At 39.5% G+C, this 26,189-nt stretch overlaps 1 long non-coding RNA gene across 1 annotated transcript in view; it reads left to right on the forward strand.

Annotated features, from left to right (window-relative positions):
• Positions 1-25,523, forward strand: part of LOC139045396 (uncharacterized) — a 60,003-nt gene extending 34,480 nt beyond the window's left edge. The window contains exons 2-3 of the long non-coding RNA XR_011503723.1: positions 21,646-21,856; positions 25,199-25,523. This is a non-coding gene — a long non-coding RNA (uncharacterized lncRNA). The remainder of the gene's footprint in view (positions 1-21,645; positions 21,857-25,198) is intronic.
• The last annotated feature ends 666 nt before the right edge of the window (positions 25,524-26,189 follow it).

Below are 26,189 nucleotides of genomic sequence, written 5' to 3' on the forward strand. Positions count from 1 at the left end.
CTTGGTTCCAGTCACTGGTTCCAATCCCTTTTCAAGTCTATTGATTTTCTTGGTTTTGGGTTCCAAGACACAGCTCCTATCCTGCTACTAAATAAATCACTCCCCTTTTTTTATCCTAGGTCGGTGACTTCTATGATTCACAGTCCTGCCTCCTCCATATGTAGGGATGATGCGGTCCTGAGTTTAATGTGGATGTAGCGGGTTGGTCGTAAAGAATTGCATCCCAAAGGGCTGACTGGGGAGAAAGGCCTGATGTGTGGTCATGGGACAGATAGAACTCATGATGCCTACCATTTCATCTTATTTTAAAACATATTTATTTATTGACCCCATTTATATATCACCATTTTAGAAAAAAGAGGCAAAATAAGAAAAAAAAAACCTACCTATAACTCTAATAAACAGAACTGACTCCTGTTTTTGGTGTATCATTCACTGAATTGGATGCAAATATATCTCTGGTCTTCATGTAGCTTCTTATTTGCAAATATCAGAGAAGAAAGTGTTTCGAGTATCATAGAAGCGCATGCCTGTTAAGAACTCTCCCCATTCTCCTTGCCTCCCTATTTCATTCTGACCTCTTTCTTTATTTCATTTCCATAGAGAATTGCTATTTAGTTTTCATCCCCTGAACTTTTGCGGCTCTTCACAATACGTTGGAAATGCAAGTGTGCCCCTGGAATGTCAGTGAGAAATTCCACTCGGGATCTTGTTGGATTCTGCACAGAGGTAGGGCTGCTGCTGTCCAGGAGACTCTAGACGAGCAGCATTCTTAATTTCTTTAGTGTTGCGCTTCCTTGGGAGCTCCTCTAATGTCTCAGCTTAGACAGCCTCTGGAACTGGAGGGAGCTCAACAGAGTTGTCACTGTAATAGTAACAACCTAAACAGAATCTTGGAAAGGAAGGAAGAAAGAAAGCTTTCCAGCATTTACATAGGGTTTAGTCTGGGGCATTACCTGTCGACAAACAGCATCCCAAGGAGCTGGAGTTAAATATCAGAGACTTCTGAAAACAGAAGGAAGACGATGCTCAATCTCAAGACCTCTGCTCCTGGCAGCTCCTGAAGCTGTGTGGCGAGAGAAGTGTTCCCTAGACTTAGCACCACGAGAAGCCTGGACTGGGAGCTCCTTTTTGGAGTCAGTCAATTTTCTACTACTACAATGAGCTAAATAATGCAACCTATTCACCAGCCCAGAGAGGCATTCAATTTTGTTTTTATTATACTGAAAACTCTCTCGATACTCACAGTGCGTCTGCAGGGGAGCAGTAACACAACATGTATCTGCTTCTTCAATTTAGGAAATCTTGTTGAATGTGTAATGCGGTAGCTGGGATGGGTTTTACGGAAGCCACATACATACGTATAAATCCAGGCAAGTTTCTCTCATCTACCTTCTTCACCAGTTAACTTTTTTACTCTGACAAACTTATCTATACATATGTCAAAATAATACAGGTTGAGCCAAATCATCCACGTTTGTCTTCCATTGTCTTTAGTAAAGACCCACGTACATGCAGGTGATGGTTTATGGTGCATAAGGGGATTTTCTTTCTTATTACCCTGAGTGCACTTCTTATTCCTCTAACAAATGAAATACCAGCTGCAATTTACTGATTGTCTACTAGGAAATTTACTCTTCATTATATCATCTACCAGAATGTTTCACGAGGTCAGGGATGATCTCTGCTTGTTCACTCCTGAACCACCAATACTTGTGACAGTAATTGGCCCATACTGTCACATCAACAATACAAAAGTGTCTGTTGAATGAACAAATTATTTGTATTCACATGTTAAAACACCCTTATGTACATAGATATTGCTGTCTTCATTTTGTAACAAAGAAACAAAGACTTAGATAAGTAGCCACTCAAAAGTCACACAACAACTGCCTAAGGAAAGAGCTGGATTCACCTGGGTTGTTCTGTCTATCACCTTCCACCCTACCCCACCATGCTTCCTCAAATACGGCTTCGATGGGCAATTCAACCCTTTTTCTGACAGGCTCAATGTTACTTCCATCTTTATTGCCTTTAGGGGAGCCAAGCACAAGGTTTCTCTGCAGTTCAAAATTTAGAGAGAGTGAGATATTTGCTGAGTTTTCTTGGTTTACTCCAACATGCAAAGGCAGTTTTACGTTAATGTGTTAACTCTGTTGTTTAGGTTCCAGTTTGCTTTGAAGCTGAGTCACATAGCCCTTTCCCCATGCTTCTCCCATGGGCCTGCCCTGCTGCTGTACCCACACACCCTGCTCTGTAGACCCACTTTCTAGGTGGCTGTCAGGATGGGAAACCTCCAGTGTTTCCATAATGGTAGCGGGATTTAGTCCACTGTCTCTTAGAGAAGATAATCTGAAAACTCCCATCTTTTAATAAGCAAAAGTTGGCATGATTAAAGTTCTTTATTCACTTTAGTTTCATGAAATCCTTGCCATGAAAAGTCACAGTAAAATATACCAAGACATCTAGATATCAGAGCCCTCACTTCCATCTAGTTACTACATTCATTTTTCTCTGTCGAATTCCTACATTGCTTGAACTTTTTATTCTGTTTCACTCCAGGCTATTTGAATTTCTCCAATACCACTTATTTGTGTCCTCCTTTCTTGGTCCCACTCAATTCCACATTAGTTAGTTTGTGATTTGTCCCTTTTTGCTACCCCCCCCCCCCCTTGCTCCTATGAAAGGCACATTCGATTCTCTTTTCTTCTATATATATTTAATTTGCTGCTTGGAGAATATCTTTAGCAGGAAGGAAAGGCTGCTGGCTATTTCTCCACTAACACCAAAAAATAACACCACCAACTACTCTAGCAAAACACACACATACACACACAGGAGTTTCACAAGGAAAAGATATGCAGACATATATGTACGGTTGATTTCTTAGGTGCTTTGTTTTTCTTCTCTTCATATTCCCATTTTTGGCTACTACCTCACTTATGATCATATCATTCTTTTATAATACTTTCATCTCTCTCATTCATTCCTCCCATGACACCTTAGACTGTCCAAAGTGAATAGATCATGTTAAAAGCATTAGGAGTCTGCTGCATTTTACTTCCCCAGGAGCCAGGAAGAAAACTGCTTGCTGTTCTGGTATTTTCATTAAGGTGAACACACCAAACTGGGAGACAAATATTAATATTGGTAGTCTGGTTTCTGTGTACACGATGACATGTTCTGATCTTTATCTCACTTCTCCGCATATCGCCTTTTTTGGCAGAGAGGATATGAGGGCGCTGAGATTCTGAGGACTGGGAAAATGACAATTAATTTGCTCATTTCACGAGTGGCATGAATATCAGTGCTTCTCACATTTGGCACTGTGAATATTTTTGAATACCAATCCAAACACGTTCAGCTGTTGGGTATTAGCTATGTCTGCTCAGGAATATTGCCAGCTGCAGGTTGGAGCAAAAACCTTGAACTTGGAGTGCATCATGTTATTCTGATGGAAAACTCACTAGACAGGGATTGAAATAGTCATTAACAGGGATCCAAAGCGCTACTGAGAAGAAATTTAAGACGTCTGGTGATTCCCAGGTCTTTTCTTCAACTTGCCCTGTGTCCCAGTACAAAGAAACAGTTCCATCAATTGAGTTCAGGTAGACTTTACTCTTTTTACCTCTCACTAGGCACTTGTCATATATCGCTTTATATTCTTTACACATATATGCATTGTGGGACGTAAATGTCTTGTCTTTGAAATAAAACAAGTTCCTGGAGAAATAAAATGTAGCAGAATCCTAATGCTTTTAACATGATCTATCCACTTTGGACAGTCTAAGGTGTCATGGGAGAAATGAATGAGAGAGATGAAAGTATTATTTAAAAAAATGACATAACGATAAATGATGCAGTAGCCAGTACAATTCTTTAATTATCTCTATCCAGGGTCTTACACATAATTCATCCTCAATTGTAATTTTTAGTGATGATGGCCACTCAATTCTCTCTTATTTTAAATTTGAGCTTCAGCTGTGTTTTGTCTTCTTACCTCTAGCTTGTAAACTTTTTCCTAATTTTTCATCACTGTTTTTCTTTGTTTAAATTTTTGGAAAGTGTGAGTTTTAAATTTGGTTTTCAGGAGTTCCAGGGAAATAGATTGCAACCTGAAGATAGTAGCTAACTGCAGGGCAATCTAGGGAATAATTTGGGAAAGAAATGACAAAGAACGTGAAGCTGAGGGGTGGAGCATGATGGGTAATAAAAGTTAGATGGCTACGAGGAGACAACTGACGAAGGCAGGAAACTAGAAATTGTTCCTGCTTCTTCATAACATTATTCCCATCACTTTTGATGACCGGTCAAGTTTACTTCTAAACATCTCTTGAATCTGTCTGGATGATCTTTATGTCCACCACCTCTACTCTTATCAAGGCCCCCGCATTTCCTTTGCAGAATCCTATAATAGTATCCTAAATGTTCCTCACTCCTTTATTCATTCACTTATCATTTCATTCAAAAATTGTTGCATACCTGCATTAGGAAGACAGTAATGCATGAGAAAGATGTTTTGTCTGCTTTAATGAAGTCTGTAGTTTAGTGGAAGGAATAACCTTTAAACAAACAAGCTGAGACATAGAAAACACCTGGGCTGGCCTTTTTTAGCTAGCAGTTCTCTTTATCACATCCAGGGCATTCTCTTAAAATGCAAATACACGTTATTCCTGTGATGAAAAAGGCTCAACACTGCCCTTCAGACGAACGCAGAGCTCTTTAACATCGCCTCAGCGCCCTCCGGCTTCTGGCCTCTGCTATCCTCTTCTCATCTCTCCACACTTCTCTCTCAGGTTTCCTCTCTTACTACACCATTTCTCACCTCAGCGCCTTTTCAAATGCTCTCCTCTCTTCCTGCAAATCTCCCCTCCATCCTCTTTACCCCTTCCCTTCTTAGGTCTCAGTTTCGATTTTATCTCCTGTGGAAAACATTCCCTAATCTCCTGTCTAGGTTTGGAGACCCTGTGCTCTGCTGCCATAGCAACACATATTACCCCATCGGAGCACTGACGTCCGACTGTAAAGGCTTGCTTAATGTTCTGTCTCACCTGTTAGGCCATGAGGTCTGTCTGTTCAAATTAGTTGTATCCCTAGGGACTGGTAAAGTGCCTAGGTAAATTGCAGAAGAAATAAATAACTCCATTTCATTTAATGTCATCGTTATGTGTCTGTTTTTCCTCCTGAGTCTTTCAAATTAATCCCTTCTTTCACCCTCTTCCACCTCTTTAGTTCAGGCTTCCACCACAACAAGACCCCCCAAACCACTCATGTTACCTTTAACTCATGTCACTCAGTATGTTTCAGACAGGGTGATTTCACCAATGGGAATAAGGTCATACTACTCCATTGCTTTAAGAAAGCATTTGGCGCTTCTTGCTGCCTAGGACATAAACTCCAAATTACTGAATGGCATAATAGGCCCTTTAATTTTCCCTTGGGGTTCTCTGAACTTTCTGTCCCATGCCTCCCTCTTTTGTTCCTGTCACTCTACTCAATTGTCTGTTTGAGAAACTTTTGCTCATCTCAAAGAACTTTCTCAACTATATATCCTTGCATTCTGAGACCCTCCCCCAGTGCTAAGGAAAGTTGGTCTTTCCTTCCTTTGTGCCACTAGTGTGCATTGCACAGAGCTCTGTTAAAGAGCTTCGTACATGCTCTCTAAATATTCCTACAGCTTTTTCTTCTCTACCAGTAGACCATTCTTTTATTCTTAGTGTTAAAAATAAGCCAATAGGCACAAAATGGAGTTGCTTCTACTAAACCCCATGCCAACAAACCGAGACTTAATCACAGTTTCGGCTCTCCCAGAAGTAGAATCTCGACCCAGTCCCTCAGGAATCTCCTGATCAGCACTAGTTAGGTAATCCGCCTGATAGACCCCTCGCTGTCTCCTAAAGGAAAGTGACTTTGCAGTAACCAACCCGCCATTTTGTCTAGTATAACTTCCTTGTTCCTGTTCCCTTCTGCCTATAAAAATCTTTCATTTCGTACAGCTCCTCAGAGCTCCTTTCTATCTGCTAGATTGAATGCTGCCGATTTAGGAATCATTGAATAAAGCCAATGAGATCTTTAAAATTTACTTAGTTGAATTTTGCTTTTTAACATTAGTATCCGGTGCTTTTATTGAATGGAAAAAAAAAAGGGAAATACAGAGCAAATTGCTGTAACAGCTCTGATAGAATTAGAAATAAAGAATGTTATAGCTGCATTGTCTACCACACATGGCAAAAGGCAATTCTTCCAGTTAAAGTTACTGGTACAGGAGAAATCTGTAGGCTGGCACATTGTCAGTCTGTCATCTATGACTAGATGATGTTCTTGACACAATTTTCACTGCCCACTTATGAGGTGGACGTAAGCCAGTAGGCTCACAACTCTGGTAAGTTCCCTCTTTGTGTATCTTTACAGATACACTTCTGGCAATGCAGTGGGTCTGGGGGCAACTTCTATAGCTTCTCCCTCGCTAGAGGGCACGACAATAACAACTCTTATCAGTAAGATTTTACCTAGATACTTTGGTAACCATAATTTTGGGGCAATATGGCTCAAAATTAATGCTAACTATACATGATTCTTGATACTAAAAACAAACAAAATAAGCAACACAATCAAAAAAGCATGTGAAAAGCACGTACCTTGTCTGCAGTCAGTGTCAGGATGGGCATAAGTTTTAATTCTCTTAATCATATGATCAACGTACCATCTGCAGGTGTTCACTAACATCCTGCCGTGAGGAAGGACCAAACAAAAGACAATCTATCACTTTTATCCTCAGTAATACTTGCATAGGATTAATCACATTTCAATGGGACTCCTATCCTCTGATTTATGAATTTTCATAGATCCTATAATCCCCAAGGACTGGAGGAAAATTTATAGCAAAAGAGGCACTAAAAAACCTATCAACAGGTAGAAAATACACAGCAGAAGGTGGATTGCTAGCGTAATCTCTGAGAAACTTTAATGGACGTAGCTTTCTTTTCATTCCTAGGAAAGGGCAGTCTAAGTAATTTATGAAGCACTAGCCAGAAATTAACTATGCAACAGCTTCCACTGTCAGAGGCTCTGCCTAAAATGAAACACAGCGTGAAATATGTTTCCCAAATTGAAGTCAAGGTCAAAACATATTTTTGAGATGTATATGGCTTACAAAGAGCTTATAAAGGAAGCTTTGATTGCAAAGAAATATGCTTTGTTGAAAAGAGGGTTCTGATAGGGTTAGGGTTAAAATAATTCTGCCAAACATGCCAGCAGCCAGGCAGATTTTGAAATTGTTAGCCTGAGTCATTTTCTTTCTATCACCTTTAAAAGTTCAAAAGGTCTGACTTAGTTCAAAAACTACTGAGGAAATGTCAAATTGCCCCTTGGTGTAGCTCAACAATCACTAAACCTTCTAGTCTTAGAAAGAAATTTCCATTTCAAAAACACTTCTCTGATTTCTCTTGAAAAGAAACATAGAGATCATATATTTAAAAATCTCATTTTCAGATGAGCTTGGAGAGATGCAGAGAATTTTAAAACTGGTTAGGTACATGGCCACAACTAAAAATATATATGGAACAAGATTCTCTGAATGGAGCTGTTTCTTCTGTTCCTTAGACATGTTCCCATCAGAAAAACAGATCATTAGTTAAGGTTAAGGGATTTTAAATAACTTAGAGAGAGACTGAACTGTTCTTCAACTTGTTTGGCAGATCCTTTCTTTATAGATAGAGAAGTCCGTAGTTTTTATTTACTAATTTTGGCTGAATATTCCAAATCCTTAAAGAAAAAAATCTTGACATGAATTCTAGAACTCGCCAGTAATTGTTTTCCATATAGACGAATTATTTTATTTCATTTTTTCTCTAATAAAAAATGTTAGTGTTATAGCTTGCAGTTATTATACTCTAAGAATAAAATTAACGTTATTAGACTATTAATAAATTCTTACCTCATGATTCTTTTTTCCTAATTGGAAATATTTCATTGTATTCTACATTCATAAAAATCTCTTGTACCCAAGGATTTCCAAGTACTTTATAAGCTTTGGTCTCACTACGGTTTAGTTAAAAAAAACAGCATGGTGTACTCAAATTTAGTACTTCCTTAGTGCTCAAATTTGTGCTTCCTCCTCCCAGTGCCATCCTCTATGAACATGAACTTCTCACTCCCTATCAAATTTTAGCCTATAAAATTGCATTTGGGGAACATGTTTATGTAGAGCCTCACATACAGTTTCTCAGGAGGACACAAGATTTTATAACAGAGTCCCTTCCCCATGGAGCTAACAATCTTTAAAGAAGATAAATTGTGAATTAAAATTTAAAAATCTATGAGGCCAGCCTGGTGGCATAGCAGTTAAGTTCATGCGCTCCACTTTGGTGGCTCAGGGTTTGCCGGTTTGAATCCTGGGCGAGGACCTACACACTGCTTATCAAGCCATGCTGTGGCAGGCATCCCTCATATGAAGTAGAGGAACATGGGCACGGATGTCAGCTCAGGGCCAGTCTTCCTCAGCAAAAAGAGGAGGATTGGCAGCAGATGTTAGCTCAGGGCTAATCCTCCTCAAAAAAAAGCCCAAAAAACAAACAACCAAAAAGGAATTTAGAGGAGTATCTATTCACCTATTCTTTTTTGCAAATATTTATCTCATGCCTACTACATGCCACTTTCTGGTTGTAAAGTAGTGTGTTTCACTCACAGGGTTTCCTGAGAGAATGATTTTCATCTTTTTCTCCTAAATTCAGCTATTTTCCTCCTGACTGTGGAAACTAGGGATCAGGTGCTATTGTCCTAGTCAATAAGCTAGCAATATGGTAATAACAATGCTAAAGTTGTTGAGTACTTACTGTGTGCCAAGCAATAGACTAAGCACTTTGCAGATATCCACTTATTGTATGTCAGGGTCTAGTCAGGAAACAATAGCCACAATAGGTATTCTAGTAGGTGCAATTTCACAAAGGGAATCCCTTATACAGGTGTGGGAGCTGAAGAAGGAAACACTCAGAGATGACAACCATATGAAGCAGCTGCATGTACTCTACTCCCAAATAGCCAGGAGAACAACAGAGGTTGGCTTTATTAGAATCTGGCAGATCACAGGAGGATGCTCAGACTTTTGATGAGAGGGTGTCTTGCCTGCAGTTGACATCTCCTGAGCTTGAGAAATAGCCCCATGGAGCCCATGCTTCATTCTCTGAAACAAAGGCATGGAAAAGTTATTGCTAATATCTCTAAGAGGGCAGCTGTATTAAAATAAGCTGGAGGCTTGAACAAACTGCCATGAATGATGCTGACAAAAATAGCAAGAAACAGGAGGTGGTCCTTTCTTCATCCTCCTACCTTCCAGTCTACATCTTGTGCCTCCTATTGGTAGAAGCCAACAAGATGTCCACTGGCAAAGGGATCTGAGAAATGTAGTTTGCAGAGTTCCTTCTTTTTGTTTTTTAAATCTTTATTATTTTTTTTGTTGGGATAGATTCGCCCTGAGCTAACATCTGTTGCCAATCACTCTCTCTCTTTTTTTCCTCCCCAAAGCCCCAGGACACAGTTGTATATTCTAGTTGTAGGTTCCTCTAGTTCTTGTATGTGAGGCATCACCACAGCATGGCTACTGACAGACGAGTGGTGTGACTCCACATCCAGGAACCGAACCTCAGCTGCAAAGTGGAGCACACCCAACTTTAACCACTAGATCATCAGGGATGGCTCTGCAGAGTTCCTTCTTAGCATCAGAGATCAGAGGATAGAAGCATAGATTTTAGCCAAGAGACAGTACACAAATAGTAAGCACAATCATTTAACCTCATACAATCCTATGAGGTAGGTGCTGTTATTATCCCTATTTTCAAATGAATAAACCAAGGGCCAAAGATGTTAACTTTTAAGTGACAGAAGTGGCTATGAACCAGGGAAGTCTGACTCTGGAGTGCCCCCCCACCCCCCACCCTCTTGCCCTCTATGCTGTACTGTCCCTTTGTTAAACTGGGTAGGAGGTCAGCTGAAGAGATTAGCTGGTAAACATCATGTATTTACACAGACATCACCTTTTCTCTAGTTTTATGATTCTTGTCAAAAGTTTTAATTTTGAAGTTAAAATATTTTTAAATTATTCTAGAACATTTAAAGGATTCTGCCATTATTCTCTCTATAAAAAAGAGAAGAAAATAGGAAGAGAAGCTGTATATTTTTGATGTACGTAAAGCTTTATATTTCTGATGAAGCTTTACCTTTCTGTTTAACATATCTTAACATGTTTAATTAATTGCACATGTATGAGGCTGGAGTGGTATTGGGTGACGGGACATGGTGTTAGTAGGGTTTATTCATTCATTTATTTAACATATATTTATTGATCCATTCATTTATGTCACATATTATAGACGATGTTGACATAGCAATGAAAAAGACAGACAGTCCCAGATTTTATGGAGCTTACATTTTATTTGTTCAACATAGTAGACCAGTGAGTTAGTGAAAGCCAATATGGCGAATATCAATGTATTAGTGGCCTTATTATTCATTTATTTATTTAAGTGAGTAATTGGACCAAGCACAAAGGCTGCTTTAAGATGTAGACTTAATTCTTTCTATCTTTGCGTTCCAACCAAGAGCAAGGAAGTAGGGTAATGTTCAGACTGGAAGTAATACTTTCTTTAGGACTTCAGAAGATAAGAACACATAGAGGTAGAGAAAGGACTAGCAAATGGCCTCATGGGAATGTGCTCCAAAAATAATTAGAAAAATTCAACTGGAAATAAAGCTAAAGGCTATTTAGTAATTCTTTTCTTGCCCAATGAAAACAAATAACTCTCAGCAATATAATTTTAAGATCAAAAAGTGAAGAGTTGAGAAATTTATGTTCCATCACTAACTTTAGAAATTTTCAACTGGAGCCTAGAAATATTGGCACCTGTCTTAATTTATGGTAATCAAACATATTTAATCACCAAGACAGAAAATGGATTTGGTTAAATAGACTCTTGATTCTTGCCTACAGTGGATTTTTGCCATGTTTCTAGTTATGATGGGGAAATCTGAGGTTGTATGTATGAAATATTGGTATTTCTGGAACAATATTTTTATGGGCAATTAAGAGAATTTTTGCCATGAAAAATACATTGTAAGTCCAGTATGATATCACTGTCCTTCTTATAATGCTAATTATATCACAACTAGCTTGACTCTTAACTCCAAAAACTTTTGTAGGTATGTTGAGGCAGAAGGTTGGAATAGAGACAAAAACATACAAGAATACACATTAATAAAGCTGAGATCTAGGCTGAGCTAATAAATTGAAGACATTTCCGCCAGTCCCCCTACCATAAGATAAGAAAGTGAAAGAAAGGACTTAAATTCAGGAATCTGTAAAACAAAGAGCTGGAGTAGATTGGAAGTGCTGCCGGTGCTGCCTACTGTAGATTGGTTTGAGCAGACATGAGGACCTGTGAAGCCCATTACCAGGATAAGTCACCATTCTCACTTCCATCTCAACGTTCAAAGCGTTTTCATCTGCAAAACCCTCTTTTTATTATCCACTTGTTTCTTTCAGACATTTTTAAATTGTTCCCATTGTCTGGTTCACCCTTTGCCCGCCTCTACTCTTCAACTTTAAGGAATGCTTGATGATTTTCCTGGAAATTGACCTTTAACTCTATTTCCTGATTTTGGTTTTATATCTTTCCATTAGCATGGTGCCTCTAAGAATTAGTTCTTGGTGAGAGTTATTTGGCTCAGCTCTTCGGCTTCCCATGCATATGCGTTGCCCTTATAGCCAGCCCAATAGGTGCCTTGGACTCTTATTGAGATAGTTGCCTAGGTCTGCTGGCCTGCACTTGCCCACATGCAAAGAATGCCTGGTGTTGGTGGCCAGTAGAATAAGATTTGTCTATAACAGACATGTATCCTTTTAAGCTCTCAAACTTTCTTTAACATTTTAAACTAGTTTTGATTTTAAAAAAAATCCAAAAACGTTCCCCAAACTTTCTTGCTTTTATCAGCAGAGTATGATGAGCAAAATTTAAGTATTTCTTGATGACTCATTTTAATTTTGAAAATTAACTACTATACCACAAAATAAAAGAGAGGGAAGGCACTCCACTAAATGGTCCCAGACAGCTATACATTTTGCATCCTTATGTCATAATTATTTTCTGTTTCTTTTCCAGTTGTTAAGCTATCAAATAAGCTCTTCTCCAAGATCTCTGACTGTTTCATTATATGTTATTTGGAATTGGAAAACTAGATAGTCAAACTGATTAAAATGATGTCTCTCATAAAGTAGGCGGTCTCAGAGTGATGGCTGATGGACTTCCTTCTAGGAAAATGCAAGTTATCGAATTCCCGAACATTGACAGTTACTGGGGCTGTTTAGAGGCCTTTTAAATTTACCTTTTGGTTCTCATTTGGATGCTGGAAACCTTAAGTCCCCAAACCCTCAGAAAGTGGTGAAACTTACGAATGTTTTTATGTTATAAATCACCAAGGAGTCAGCTTATTGTAATGAGGCCAGGTAGACATGGGTTTGAATCTCGTTTTAGTCATCTGCAGAGCAGTCATAATGATGGTGGTCATGACGTGTCAAGGGTCTTGTGAGGTATAAACCAGATGCTCTATGTGAAATGCTCGCTGCATAGTAGGGGCTCAAAACTTGTTAGTTACTTGAATGACTATAGGGAGACTGGCTGCTCTTTCTTATATGAGGCCAAAACCCAGCTCTGCGACATATCTCAAAGAAAAAGACTGCAAGAGCACCAGCAAGGAATGGAGGGGTTCAGAGAGTCTATCTTTGCAAAATCAAACCGCATTGCTTACCATATGCAAAGCTATATATGGAAGTCGCCTTTTTTCAGTTTCAGCTATCTTTATTATTAGAATTCTTATAATGGAAATCTCTGTCCACTTTTTAGACCATTACGCTAGTGATGACCAGATGATCAGGAGCCCAGAATCGACCTCTTGTTTCCATGTCCTCCTCCCTGCCAGGTGACTACCCTTTCAAGAAGACACGCTCAGTGAGGCAAAGCCTGTCAAAGGCCAATGAGAATAATTTAATCAAATCCAGTAGGCTGGACAGGCAGCCCAGAGTTAAGACTGCGAACCTGAGTGGTACTGGTTTACAAGGCAACATTAAGTCCTTGGCTGACGGAGCAATCACTTAGGTGGTACCTTGGAATATGTTTCTAGGACTGCCAAAGCAGCCAAAGCCTGTGGATATCCCTTTGGGGCAGCTCTTAGAGACTAAGAGCCTTGTTCTCTCAACTGGATTCACAATTACACCCCTAGCCTGCCCCAGGGCTCTCTTCCCCAGCCTCGGAAAGTTATTTATTCTCTTTTACTTAAGAACAGAGGTCAGTAAACACAGCCCGTGGGCCACATCTGGGTTTGTATGTCCTGCAAGGTAACGATGGCTGTTGCATTTTTAACCAGTTGAAAAAAAATCAAGAGAAGAAGAATATTTTATAACGTGTCAAAAGTGTTTAAAATTCAAATGTTTGTGCCCATAAATAAGTTTATTGGAACACTGCCACACTCGTTCATTTACGTATTACCTGTGACTGCTTTCTCACTGCAGAGTCCAGTAGTTGGGAGAGAGACTACTCTCAGGTAAAGCCTAACATGTTTATTATCTGTCTTTTACAAAAAGTCTTGCTGACCCCTGCCCAGGAGGACTGCCCGAACCTGTCCCTTTACCCCAGCAACATCCGCCTGCTTCCCCTCTTATTGTACATAAGACCTTTTGTAGCAACCACAGCAACTACGTAACATTTATATGCTTTAAAATGGTACATTTAATGAAGGGTATTTAACCATTTTGCAGATATGACTGTAATGTCCAGCGTGATTTTCATCGCAGAGTGTTGAATGCCCTCATTTTGAATGACAGCCCTGAGTTTAATCACGAATCAGAATTAGTTCTCACGGACATTGCCCCTGACTCTATCACAACTCTGAAAGCCACATAGTGGATTTATTTAGTCTCCACTCCTTTGGGAATGCTTAGTAATATACCTGGGCTAATATTTGATATGGCTCAAGTCATTTTCTCTTTTTTATCCTGGGGAGAGGGAATGGCAATGAGAAGGCACACTCTGCTCCCACACTGTGAGACTGCCGGGAAAGGAGAAAAACTATAATCATTCACTTGTCTTATATGAGGCAGGAGTGAAGAAATAGCGGAGAAACAAATTTATCAAGGGCCCCTCTGTGCAGAGTGCCCCATGCTTAATTTCACTAACTTTGCATATACATAAAAGACACGTCCATTATTCTGTAGAAGCCTAAATCTAAAAGGAGAATATGAAGGTCAGACTGGGGTGTATTTCTGACCACAGAATGAAGCCCTCAGGCCTATTGCTCTGTGTGGTCCTGTCGGCTCAGTCCCTCCCTCTACCCTGTCTCTGCTTCCATGTTGTGCTGGTGCTGGAGCACTAGACGGGGCTCTCATGGCGTCATTCTTGTCTCTGGACCTTTGCGCCCTGTGGACGTTTCTGGGAATACCATATCTGTTCCATCCCTCTTAAATTCTAAGAAGACTCAAGAACTCAGAAAAATTTCTGCTTAAAAAAAAAGTCTGCTTAGAGTTTTCCAAAGATTCTTTTTCTAATTTCTTATTAGCATTTCAACCACTGAGTATAGTCTCCTTATATATTCAGCTTATATTTTCTTTAAGTATGTTATTGTGCTAGTCCTCATTCTTCAATTAAATGTAAACTCTGGAGGTCAGCTAAAGGTTGCATCTTCATTTCTAACTGAAAAGTTTTAGCATTTACACACACACATGGAGCTTATTCTAATCATTTGGAGATTTTGTATTTGCAAATTCACTCACTTGCTAAAATGTATTTGTAACTCCAAAGTCAATACTTATGATGCTTTCATGGCCATCTGTGGACATGCACAGAGTCCCCCAAAAATGTGAGCTGCCCTATGTGTATGATTTTCTCTCATGCTATTAACAAGTCTCCTTTTCGTGGTCTAATTGGTGCCATGGTTTTGGCTTTTTTGGTGATTTCATTTTTTAAAATATCCCCACGTGTCTTACAGAAGTACTATCTAATGTTCCTAAGGGCAAGAAGGCTGTGGTGTGCATTATGGAGAAAACACATGTGAGATAAGCTAGGTTCAGGCATGACCTACAGTCCTGTTGGGCATGAGCTCAACATTAGTGAATCACAACAGATAGTAAATAAGATGTCTTTAAACAGAAACACATGCATAAAATAAGGTTATTTATTGATCAGTTGACGAAAATGTCACCAGAGGCTCACAGGAACCTAACCCTGTATTTCCCCTGGGAGCACTGCTTCAGTATTTGCTAATTCAGTGTTTACAGTGACTTGATAGAACATAACTACTGCAAATAATGAGGATCTTTAAATATATGTGTGTGTATATCTACATATATTTTTTCCTTCCTAAGAAAGCCAGGTTTAGTGGGGGCTTCTCAGGCATTTGTCTGTACACCCTGTGGACCCATGAGCTTGCAATGCCCGAGTCTTCAGTGGCTCAGTTTCCCATCTCATGCTTCCTGTCCCCCTCAGCACCAGAGACATGCTGCTGACATTGGGTTAATCGGTAGACAAACAACAGAGATCAAAAGTAGCATGCTGTGTCGGATGTTGTGAAATGGCTTGATGCTACCTGTCTGCTGTCAAACCCTAGTTTTCTCACTGTTTCAGCATGAATCGACATGCTGTTTTTACCTCAATATCAGCTGCTACACTAAAAGGAAAAATAGGCTTTAATTCAGAGATGACAAATATATGGTCCACTTGCCACTTGTCCCTTCTCCTTGTTCATGGCCCATGTTTAATAGCTCGTGGTGTTCCTGCTGCACCCTGTGGTGATTATAAAACCATTCTCAGCACAGTGCTCTAGGAGGCCACCAATAACAGATTGGGGTGAGGATGCTGATTGAACTGTTCCCCCAACAGTAAGCATAATATGTTCTCATCTGCTTTGATAGACTAAATTGTATGCACAGTGTGGATTTTGTGATGCTCAATAAAAAGCTTCTAGGAAACAGTCCTGAATGGGCTGTATATTACCAAGTCATCATGCGTAATACAGGATTGTAGTATAAACTTGCATTGGCTCCTGCTGTGGTTTGACAACCTTCACAGTGTGTACAGGGAGGGTGCTCACAATAACCAACACCACCAGTCAACACTTCCAGGAACGGAAGTTCACCCCGCTGTGTTTCATTGCAAAGAAGAGTGAAGCTGGATGAGAGCAAAAACTTAATTACCATGCCCTATTTGTTCCCTTCCATTTCTCTCTCCCAAAGCTGATTTCCATAATTGCTATATGGTATCTCATTTATAAGAAAGCTCAAAATGCAAACAGTCATGCATTTCTTTTAATATATTGTAAACTCTATAATTTGCTATAAAATCTGGTGGACAGAGCTGGAAGTTGTAGGGATATGCTGAATAAATGCATAAGGGATGTTTTGAATAAATGCGATGCATAGAGCAGTCTTTGATCGGACATGTTTATTTTGCCAGTTTTTAAAAATGGCTTTGATTTAAGCAATGCACTCAGAAAAGAGTTTTCTTTTCTTTACTGCTGGCTTTAACAAATTATGTTGAATCTCCATTCCCCATATGTTGAGGATATCTTGGCCAATGACGTAACGTTCCTGGTACTAGGACACCATGCTTTTAATACAGTAGTAGTCCAGTTCTGTCTAAAAAGATAAATAAACAAATTCTGTCCCCTATGCAGTTGAGAGTACTGCCTCTGCCTGGTCAGGCCTGACCAGAGACTCTGCAGACCAGTGCAGGGCGAGGGCAGCTTGGATTCTTTCATTTCTTTCTTTGCTTCAACTCCTCCCCTATTTGCTCTTCTGCTTCAGGCTCCTCTGGGTACAAGCAGAGCGATGTTAGAGGAAGAGGTAAAAATATCACATGCTTGGCTCTATTTGTAATTCTCAACTCTTCATTTCATGGTCTCTGTCATGCAGCACCCTCTCACAGACGACTTCTGTGGGTTCTTATGAAACACTCTCCACTCTCAGTCTCTTGCATCGTGAGGGAGACCTGCATCCTGGAACTTAGAGCTCTCCCTCAATTCTACCCAGGGATTTCCTCTGGGGTCCTCTCAGTCAAGCAGGAAGCTCTTGAAAGCAGGGTCCTCTCATGAAAGGTCTAGCCTAGTTCTCTTCTGTGGTGTCTACTTGGCTTATAAGGAAACTCAGACATCTTTGTTCTTCCAAACTCTGGGAACGTGTGCCATTCACACAGCTCTCCAGTCTCCTTGCTTTCAGGCAAGAGTCACACACTGGTCTTCACGCTTCCCAAATTCCAAGGGGCATATGCCAAATTTTCCAAAGACCTCTTTCACTGCATACAGGCATGGCCCTATGGTGCTGTCTTAGTCCCTTCAGTCTGCCATGACAAAATACTGTAGACTGGATGGCATATAAGCAACAGATATTTATTCCTCACAGTTCTGGAGACAGGGAATTCCAAGGTCAAGGTGCTGGCACATTGGGTATCTGGCGAGGGCCCACTTCTTAGTTCATAGGCAGCTGTCTTCTTGCTGTGTCCGCATGTGGTGGAAATGGCAAGGGACCTCTCTGGGGTCTCTTTTCTAAGGGCGCCACTCTCATTTATGAGGGCACCACTCTTATGGCCTAATAGCTCCCAAAGGCCCCATCTCCTAATACCATCATATGGAGGGTTAGGATTTCAAATAGGAATTTTGGAGGGACACAGACATTCAGTCTACAGCAGGTGGCATCCAACCCACAGTCCCAAAGACTTAAAAATATTAGGCCTGGAGGTCAATCTCCCTTCCTTATGATTGATCCTGTTTCTTTTCCAGAGGGTGGCTTGCTGTCCATCTCACTTAGAATTAGAGAGAAGACATATCCTCCTCCCTTCCATTGTAGGAAGGGAAGAAAAATGCCACAGTACTCTTTATTTCTATTGATCCCCTTCCATATCTTTTCCTTCCTGATCAATCTCTCTTGAATTTCTTACCCTTCCTTACATAGGGCAGAGGTGGAGCACAGGCTAAGGGCTGCAGGGACAATTTTGTCCACCTCTTAGAATATCCTGTGGGGAAACTGTTTGCATGTGTGATCATTGTCCTCAGCTTTGGGGCCTCACCAGAAAACCAGAAACCTAACATAACATACACAATTGTTATGGACTGAACGTGTTCCCCCCCAATTCATATGTTGAAAACCTACCCCACAATGTGATGGTATTATGGTATTAGGAAGCGGGACCTTTGGGAGATAATTAGGATTAGATGAGGTCACGAGGGTGGAACACTATGAATGGGATTGGTGTCCTCATAAGCGTCATGAGAGAGCCTGCTTCCTCTCTGTCCTGTTCACCATGTGGATACAAAGAAAAGTTGACAGTCTGCAACTGGGAAGCGGGTTCTCACCAGAACCAGACCGTGGCTGCACCCTGATCTTGGACTCCCAGCTCCCAGAACTGTGAGAAATGAATTTGAGTTGTTTATAAGCCACTCAGTCTATGGTGTTCCTGCAGCAGCCTGAACTGACTAAGGCAGCAGTGTACTTGTCAAGCAAACTAAGCCCACCACTATTCCGGCTGGCTTTACATTGCTTTTTATAGACTCCCAGGAGAGAGAAGATCATAGATGTCCGTTAATCCACCCTCACGATGGTTAAACTTCCGCTGCAACATCTGTGTCAGTAATTCACTCAGTCTCAACACCTCCAGACATGGAGACAATTCATTGCATTTAACAACAGCTCTACTTATGAGTCTGGCTACATCTCAAGCGAAAGTCTGCTTCACCTTAATTTCTCCCCAACGTTCCTCCTTATTTTTTTCTTTGAAGGGAAACAGAGCAAGCCATTCTCCCTTTTTAACGTGAGAATCTTTAAATATCTAAGGAGAACACAGATGTTTTTCTTCTTTTCTTCCTTGAAGACTCAGCATTCCCATTGATTTCAATTGTCCCATAAAGAGAGGGTTTCAAATCCAGTCACTACAGAGGTTTCCTCTGGACACAACTCATTTTTCCAGGTAGAGTCTGACTTATGCCACATAGAATGGAGGGCTCGTCACCCTTATTTTTGGGTACTTTACTTCTAAAATCCACTCCTCCCACCCCTGAGCCTCGTTTTTTCTAGTAGAATCCTATTCATTCTGTAGAGTTTAGACAACTCCCTTATGTCTCTCTTCTCCTCCTACCTCTGTTCTTACATATCACTTTATACATATATAGAGAGAGACCTTTATTTTGGCATATATCACATTGAACGGAGATTTAATTAATTCATTAGTTATTTTACATCTGTTTTTCCCAGTAAACGCTGAGCTTCTTGAGACAAGGACAATATGGCATTCATCACTGGATTCCCCTTAAGACTGACAACAAGCCAGAGACTTGAAAAACGATGCTGAGTGAACGGATAAGTGACTGCTGCCTAAGACTCCCTCAGCCTTTTTAGCATCTCACATATGTCTGTGTCCTGTGGTTGAACCATGGTGACCCCCTTACCAACTTACATTTCTCAGACTTTTTCACTTTGCTCAGCTAAACCAGGTTTTCTGCCTTACACTTACACCCTACATATGTATATGTGTTTTAGGTATTTTAAACCTATGTATATATATTTTAACCCTACTTATGTATTGAAAAGTTAAGATCTGAAAAGCATATTTTCATTAAAAATGCTTCAAAACTGTTTTAAGCTATTTAATAATCCAGAGTAGATCTTATAGTAACTCATGGTACAACAGGTCCTTGAAAACAATGAAATTTTATTTCTTTTCACACCTTCAGATACCCTCCTCCAGGGAGATTTTATTAGCTGTTTGTATAAAACTTTCTGAAATGCTGGCCATCAAGAACCCAAGGATCCAAAAAGATGACAAAATAGAGCAGGCTTTTTGGCTTCACTTTTGTCCTGCTTGGACAGCAGCGTGCAGAGGACTATGGAGGAGAAGGAGCCTGTTGCTCCTCTTCCCCAGCCCCGGATTGGGACAATGTGATGCTTTGCTGCTTCATGGCTGCAGCACATCAAATAGGTTCCTTTCCTGAACGCCTGTGTCTTTTCTTCCCTGAGGCTCAGACCAACTTGTTCGTTTCTGAAAGCAATCATTTGGCACAAAGGGCTACAAAATGATGTCTGAGCTACCAAAGTATGTTCTCAAGTCATAGACTACTGGACAGACACAGGAGGAGCTCACTTCCCCATCTGGCATTTTCTGTTCCTTTGAACTGCTCTTTATTCCCCCTTAACTCTTCAGGTGATTGTGTAAAAAAAAAAGCAAATAAAAGTAATCCTGACTAATTCCATTCATAATTTCTGTTGTACATTGACTAGGTGTATAGATTTATTATGGCATGTCATATTTTAAAGTGTGTGGTATGGAAGCTGTGGTCGAAAAAACAACTTACGATTCTATTTTAACTATTTATCATAAAATTTTTAATTTTCCATGAACATGGGATTATTTACTATATGCTCAAGTGTGCTTGTTTCTCTTCTGGATCCCCTCATGCCCAGAAAGGTTTCTAGTTATAGAATGGAGCTCCATCAAAACCTCAGGTCAGGTTATAGTAAACTTACTGGACTATTTAAAATTTGTCATCGTGAATGCCCGAGAACACAAGGCAGAATGAGAAATGAGCGTGAAGAATCAAGTATGGATTAGTGGAATGTCTTGGAATGAGTCTGAAACAGCTTTGTCTGTGGTCTAAACTATCGCTTTCACATTTTTAGAGCATTTGTTTAAGGGTCCTTTTCACAACCAAAGGCAATTTTTCAGACCCTTTGATGATTATGTTCACTAGAATCAGAAGTGTGTTCCAGTAATAGTCTGATTTCTATTTATATCTCTTTAACATTTTATGTCGTTTTCCTCTATTTCTTAGTCCCTGTAAACTCCCTAAATTCAAATTCTGCATTCTAACATTTAGCACATCGTTGGTGCTCAATAAATGTTTAACAATTGGGATACTTATGTGTGACAGCTGCAACAGTGAATCCAAGGACAGCTGCGTTTTCATGGGGTGTGAAGTGATTTATATGTGAGCTGCTAAACTCATCAGCAAGGCACTTAGCACTTTAGGCTCCTCTGGGACGAAAGGTGATAGATTAAGGTAAAACGGTATTATCATTTAATTCCGAAAGAGGTAAATTACACTGGTAAAATGCTGTTTGATGTTGCTGGCAAACCGCTGTGGTCTAATGCCTCGCTGCCATCAGGAAACATGGCCCAGCGGTTGGAGCTGTGGTGTAGGAGGCAGGAGTCCTGGGTACTATTTCTGGTTAGTTCACTGACTTGCTGGGTGACCTTGAGCAACTCACTTAACCTCCGCACGCCTCAGTCTCCCTCCCGAAGAGTTGAGAAGGGCAAAGCTTTTCAAGATTCTGCTCTGAAGGGACATTTTAAGAGTAAAACTTTGAAATGCTTCATATGTCAATAGCATTTTTGCAGTGATGGGTGATTTGTTTTTCTCCGGCTGCATTGTTGGCTGTAGGAAGGCACTGTGTATTAATACCTCCTCAGCCGGGATGCACAGGGTGAGTGCTCAGAGTGGCCATGAATTCAAGATTGCATATTTCAGAACAGACTGCCCCATATCACTGCCTCCAGGCCTTTTGATCCCACATCTGTCTACGCACAACTCTTACCACTTTGTCTTCACCATTTTTTATAGATTTTGAAGAAAAGAAATAAATACTTTCCTGGATTCATGGTGGTGAAAGTAGCCCGGGTTGTGAATCAACTTTGGTAGTATCCAGAGAAGAACCTGTTCATGTATTTCGGGAAAATAACAAACAAAACCCCACACTTAAAGCTTCTGCTGATTCCCGAGTTGAAGAAGAAAGTAGAGGACAACAGAGGGTCTTTATGTCTGTGTGAGCCTGGTGAGTCTGTTGAATGAGGATGTCTTGTAGTTGGAACAGATAGCATTTCAGATTTTGTAGGACCGTATCTTGAATTCTGACCACTGTTCTTCACGCTAAATTCCCGGAATGGCTATTTAGGCTGCTGTATTCCTGACAACACCTAGGCAGACACGTAGCTGTTCATCCACCTCCCTGTCAGATCTAAGTTCTTTAGCAAACGAGTAGGTATGAGGTGTGTGGTATAAGGAGGAAAAAAGAGAGGATAAGAGAAGATCAGTATATAAAATATATTCAATTTTCTTGATTAATAGACTAAAATGTTCCAATGAAATTCTTTCCTGTTGACTTTGTATCACTTATGAAAACGGATTGGCTTTTCTTGGGGCTATAGAGAATGTCACTTACTCAGATCCTCATTTTAACGATCTTTAGAAAGACAATAACTGGCACATATTTAAATAGTGCCATGGCTCCTGTTCAGGAAAACTGCAGTGACCTTGAAGGATGTTGGGAAATAACAGTGATCTTAAAGGGAAAAAAAAGATTATATAGACAACTTAAATACACTCAGCTACTTTTTTTAGTTTATGAGTTATGGCTACTTGGTCATTATCATATTTTTTTCTTTGCTGATGGTGGTTATAAACTATACTATGATTTATTGCTATTTTGTGATTTTTTTTAAAAAGCATCTTATTTCAAATTTGTGCTTTGTATATTATGAGAATGTGTGCTAAAGTTTATAAGACTCTCACATGGGCAGATTGAAAAGCAAACAAAGAATTGATTAGTCACTTATTTCCAGCTTTAATCAAGAAATTTATGATGCAATGAAAATAACTTCTAACCATGAAAACTACTTTAAATATTAAAATTCTCACAGAAAGATAAGTTTGATATAGCGAGCCTAAAACACTGATTACAGCACAATGGTGCCTAAAATCCTATTTTACCCCATTATAAGCATTACTTTTATAAGGATTTTGGTTAATTTGAGGTTGCTTAGGAATGTAACTTTCAGATTTTGGCAGAAGAGTCAATATGCACTAAATGCCAAAAAATCCTCATCTGAAAAATTATGCACACATCTAATACTTATACTTAATATAGGTAGTAAGAAACATAAAGATTTTATGACAAATTAAATAAAAAGCTAGGCAGGGACAGAATGGCTAATGATTGTTAAGAAATTTCATTGTTGATTTCACTGTGTTGATTATAGATGTAATTTGAGGAGACATCAATACATAAGTTAACGTTGGTGAAGGTGGGTGTTAACTCATGAAAGAGATATTAAAGAGAGCAACAGTAAGAAAATAAATAAAAGCATTGAATTTCATAAAATTAAGCCAGACAGAGCTGAATTATTTAATTTGCTTGACTTATGAGGGTGAACACAATACAATTATTGACTACCAGGTTTTATCAACAAACCTGTGAGGTATGTGTTACTAACCACAAAGAAAAGTGGAGTAGTTTGTCTGAGATCACATAGCCAGTAAGTGGCAGAATTGGGACAGCACAGCCCGACTCCAGCCTGCACTCCCAACCTTCACACTATCTTCCCTCTCCAGGAGTTTTATGAATGCTTCAGAAACGGTGGATCTGGAGTATCAAGGTACTAGGTGGACTTAGGCATGCAACAATGTTAGCAAAATTACCTTTGAGGGATACTGACTCAGATATTTTCCCTTACCCACAATACACGTAGACCCAGAACCACACACAGACATGCATTCAGTTATTAAGGTTATTCTCCAATGTAATAATACTATCTCAGAATTGTAAAGACCTACAAACAATAAAAAAAGTTCACAAGAACCCTGAGGGGGTCTGAGATATTACCCTACTTATGAGCTAAAGAGTTATCCTGCCATAGGTTCATGAATGCCAGAGAAAGACATGAGATTCCTGGGTCAGAGACAAAGGGCTGATTATGAGTGGCAAAATGGGCAGCATAAGCTTCATGTTTGCACTGGTTCTCTTCCCCACCTCCAGCTCCCAAGGATGTCACTTGGAGACAGACCCAGGTGATTGCTGTGCATGCAGTGTGTTTGTGTCATAGCTGAGAAATTCCAATCTTCAAAGGGGTTGCAAGCAAACCTGCCCTACCTTTGCTCAGAGGGAGATCTCACTATGTTTTATTATCTTTATTATATTGGTCAACAAACAAGTCTGCCCTCTACCCAGGAGAGTGACTCCATTTCTATCTTCCAAGGCTGTTTGCCACTCTTGAAAAGAATGACTTGAAAAGACATTTTTGAAAAGATAGTCTGGAATAAAAGGTATCCGTAACTCTGCTCACAGACATTCATATACACATGAGGTCTATAAACAACTGTCTCCCAACGATGTTATTTCCTATAGTCCATGCTATCTCATTTGATAGAAGTTCTGTAAGATTTATAGGGCAAATCTTGTGTTTTCCATTTTACAGATTTTTCTACTTATAAAATAATTCCATTGGCTAGATAAGACTAATGTAGCTTCCATAACCTGAAAATAATTTAGTTCATTAAATATATAGGTATTTGAAAAAATCTCAAATACACAAATAAATGTTTAAAGGGAATAATTCTTACAAAAGAAAGGATTAATATAAGAAGGAATTTTCTCTAATACTAACCTATATTCTTTGCTTATTTTTTACTAGCTACTTGACCAGGGGTAAAGAGCTAAGTATAAGGGTATGTGTTGACAAATGATCATTGGCAATTGAAGAAGGAGTAGAAATAAAGGTAATAGACTTCCCAATTTGTATTATAAATCAGTAGAAAAAGATGACCTGAACTGATATTGTATGGAGGACAATGTCTATTACGTGAAGCAATGTAAACCTGTATTAGAATGCCATTTTATGCATAACGTATTATGTTGCTAGTTTCTAAGGTGTGTACCTTCTAAGTGGGCTAAATTCGAGGCCAAGGCATCCTTTTAATAATTGGAAGAATTTAAATCCTAGTGATTGTGGTCTACTCCAGGAATTTCAAAGCAATTTGCTTGCTATTTCTACACTCTTTTATGTAGATAAGGAAAGTTGGATTTCAGCCCAATTTGATGAACAAAATTAAGCCACATAAGTTGGTTATTTGTCTAGTGTTCATGAGCAAAGAAGACATATTAATATGGTGTCGTGTAGGGAGTGTGTGAGGACTAGGGGTAGGATGGCTCACATTTTCCCTCAGCTCCTACGAGAAGTGATAAAAAGTAGCAAGGGAACCAGTGGAAGTCCCTGGCAGCTTGGAGTGAATTAGAGCCAGAAGCCAAAGGGCAGCGAATAGTGTTGATCATTTACTCAGAAGCACTCTTCGGGTCTGTGGCTATTTCAACACCAGATGAGATTATTGTTTCTCATTTTAGGGAGCCCTTCCATTATTATTGAGGACCGACACAAGCTGAAAAATGGCCACAACTGTACAACATCCAAAATATGTTTGCAGTAAATTCTGGAAGATTTGGCCTCATCCATCACTTGAATAGGTTGTCCTAAATACACAAGATCTTTCAACCTACAGAATCTTTGTAGCAGTTGACAAGGTATCCTTGTTCAGAGGGACATTTAAACATTGTCCTTCAGCAAAGGGAAATGAGAGGAATGTTCTCATCAAAAGTCAAAATCTAAACGGCAAAATTTGATCTGTCAAATGGTCAAGTGTGTTAAAAGTGAAAAATAAAGCTGCTAAGACACTGAGGTCTTTTTTTAGACTCTTGTTTTCCTGGCAAGTGGAGAGTCTTTCTGAGGCAGGACTCTTTTTTACTTAGGTTTCATAATTCTTTGCTTGCATACACAGAAGCTCTGAGCTAAGAAAATTAAGGTCATGTTAACAAACTTATACAGGTTTCTAATCACTGTGTGGTTATTAGTTTGGGGTATATTTTAATGGCTAGATCTTCAAACCTTGTCTGCATCCCACCAGCTTCTAGCTCAGAGTTGTGAGTCATAGAATAAATGGGAATTGAGTATGAAAGATCAATATGGACCTAATTTAATTCAGTGTCTAAGATACCTTTACTATTAATTATTCTTTTTCTAGTGTTTATCATTCCAATACCTGTAATATTAGTCATGGTAGCAAAAAGAAAAAAAAAAGTAATATATGTTTCTTATAGACAGCCACATTTCAGGTCAGTCCTAGTAGAAACTGGTTATTTAAAATTTTAGCTAAATATTGCCTTTATTTGGAGGTGAGGTAGAGTTGGCAGATAAAATACAAGATAGCTAGTTAATTTTGAATTTCAGGTAAACAATGACTTTTTTTTTTAGTGTATATATGTCCTAAATATTGCGTGGGCATACTTATGCTAAAATAATTAGCTGTTTATCTGAAATTCAGATTTAACGAAGAGAATC

This window comes from Equus asinus, chromosome 5 (assembly GCF_041296235.1).
Source record: "Equus asinus isolate D_3611 breed Donkey chromosome 5, EquAss-T2T_v2, whole genome shotgun sequence".
Lineage (NCBI taxonomy): Eukaryota > Metazoa > Chordata > Mammalia > Perissodactyla > Equidae > Equus > Equus asinus.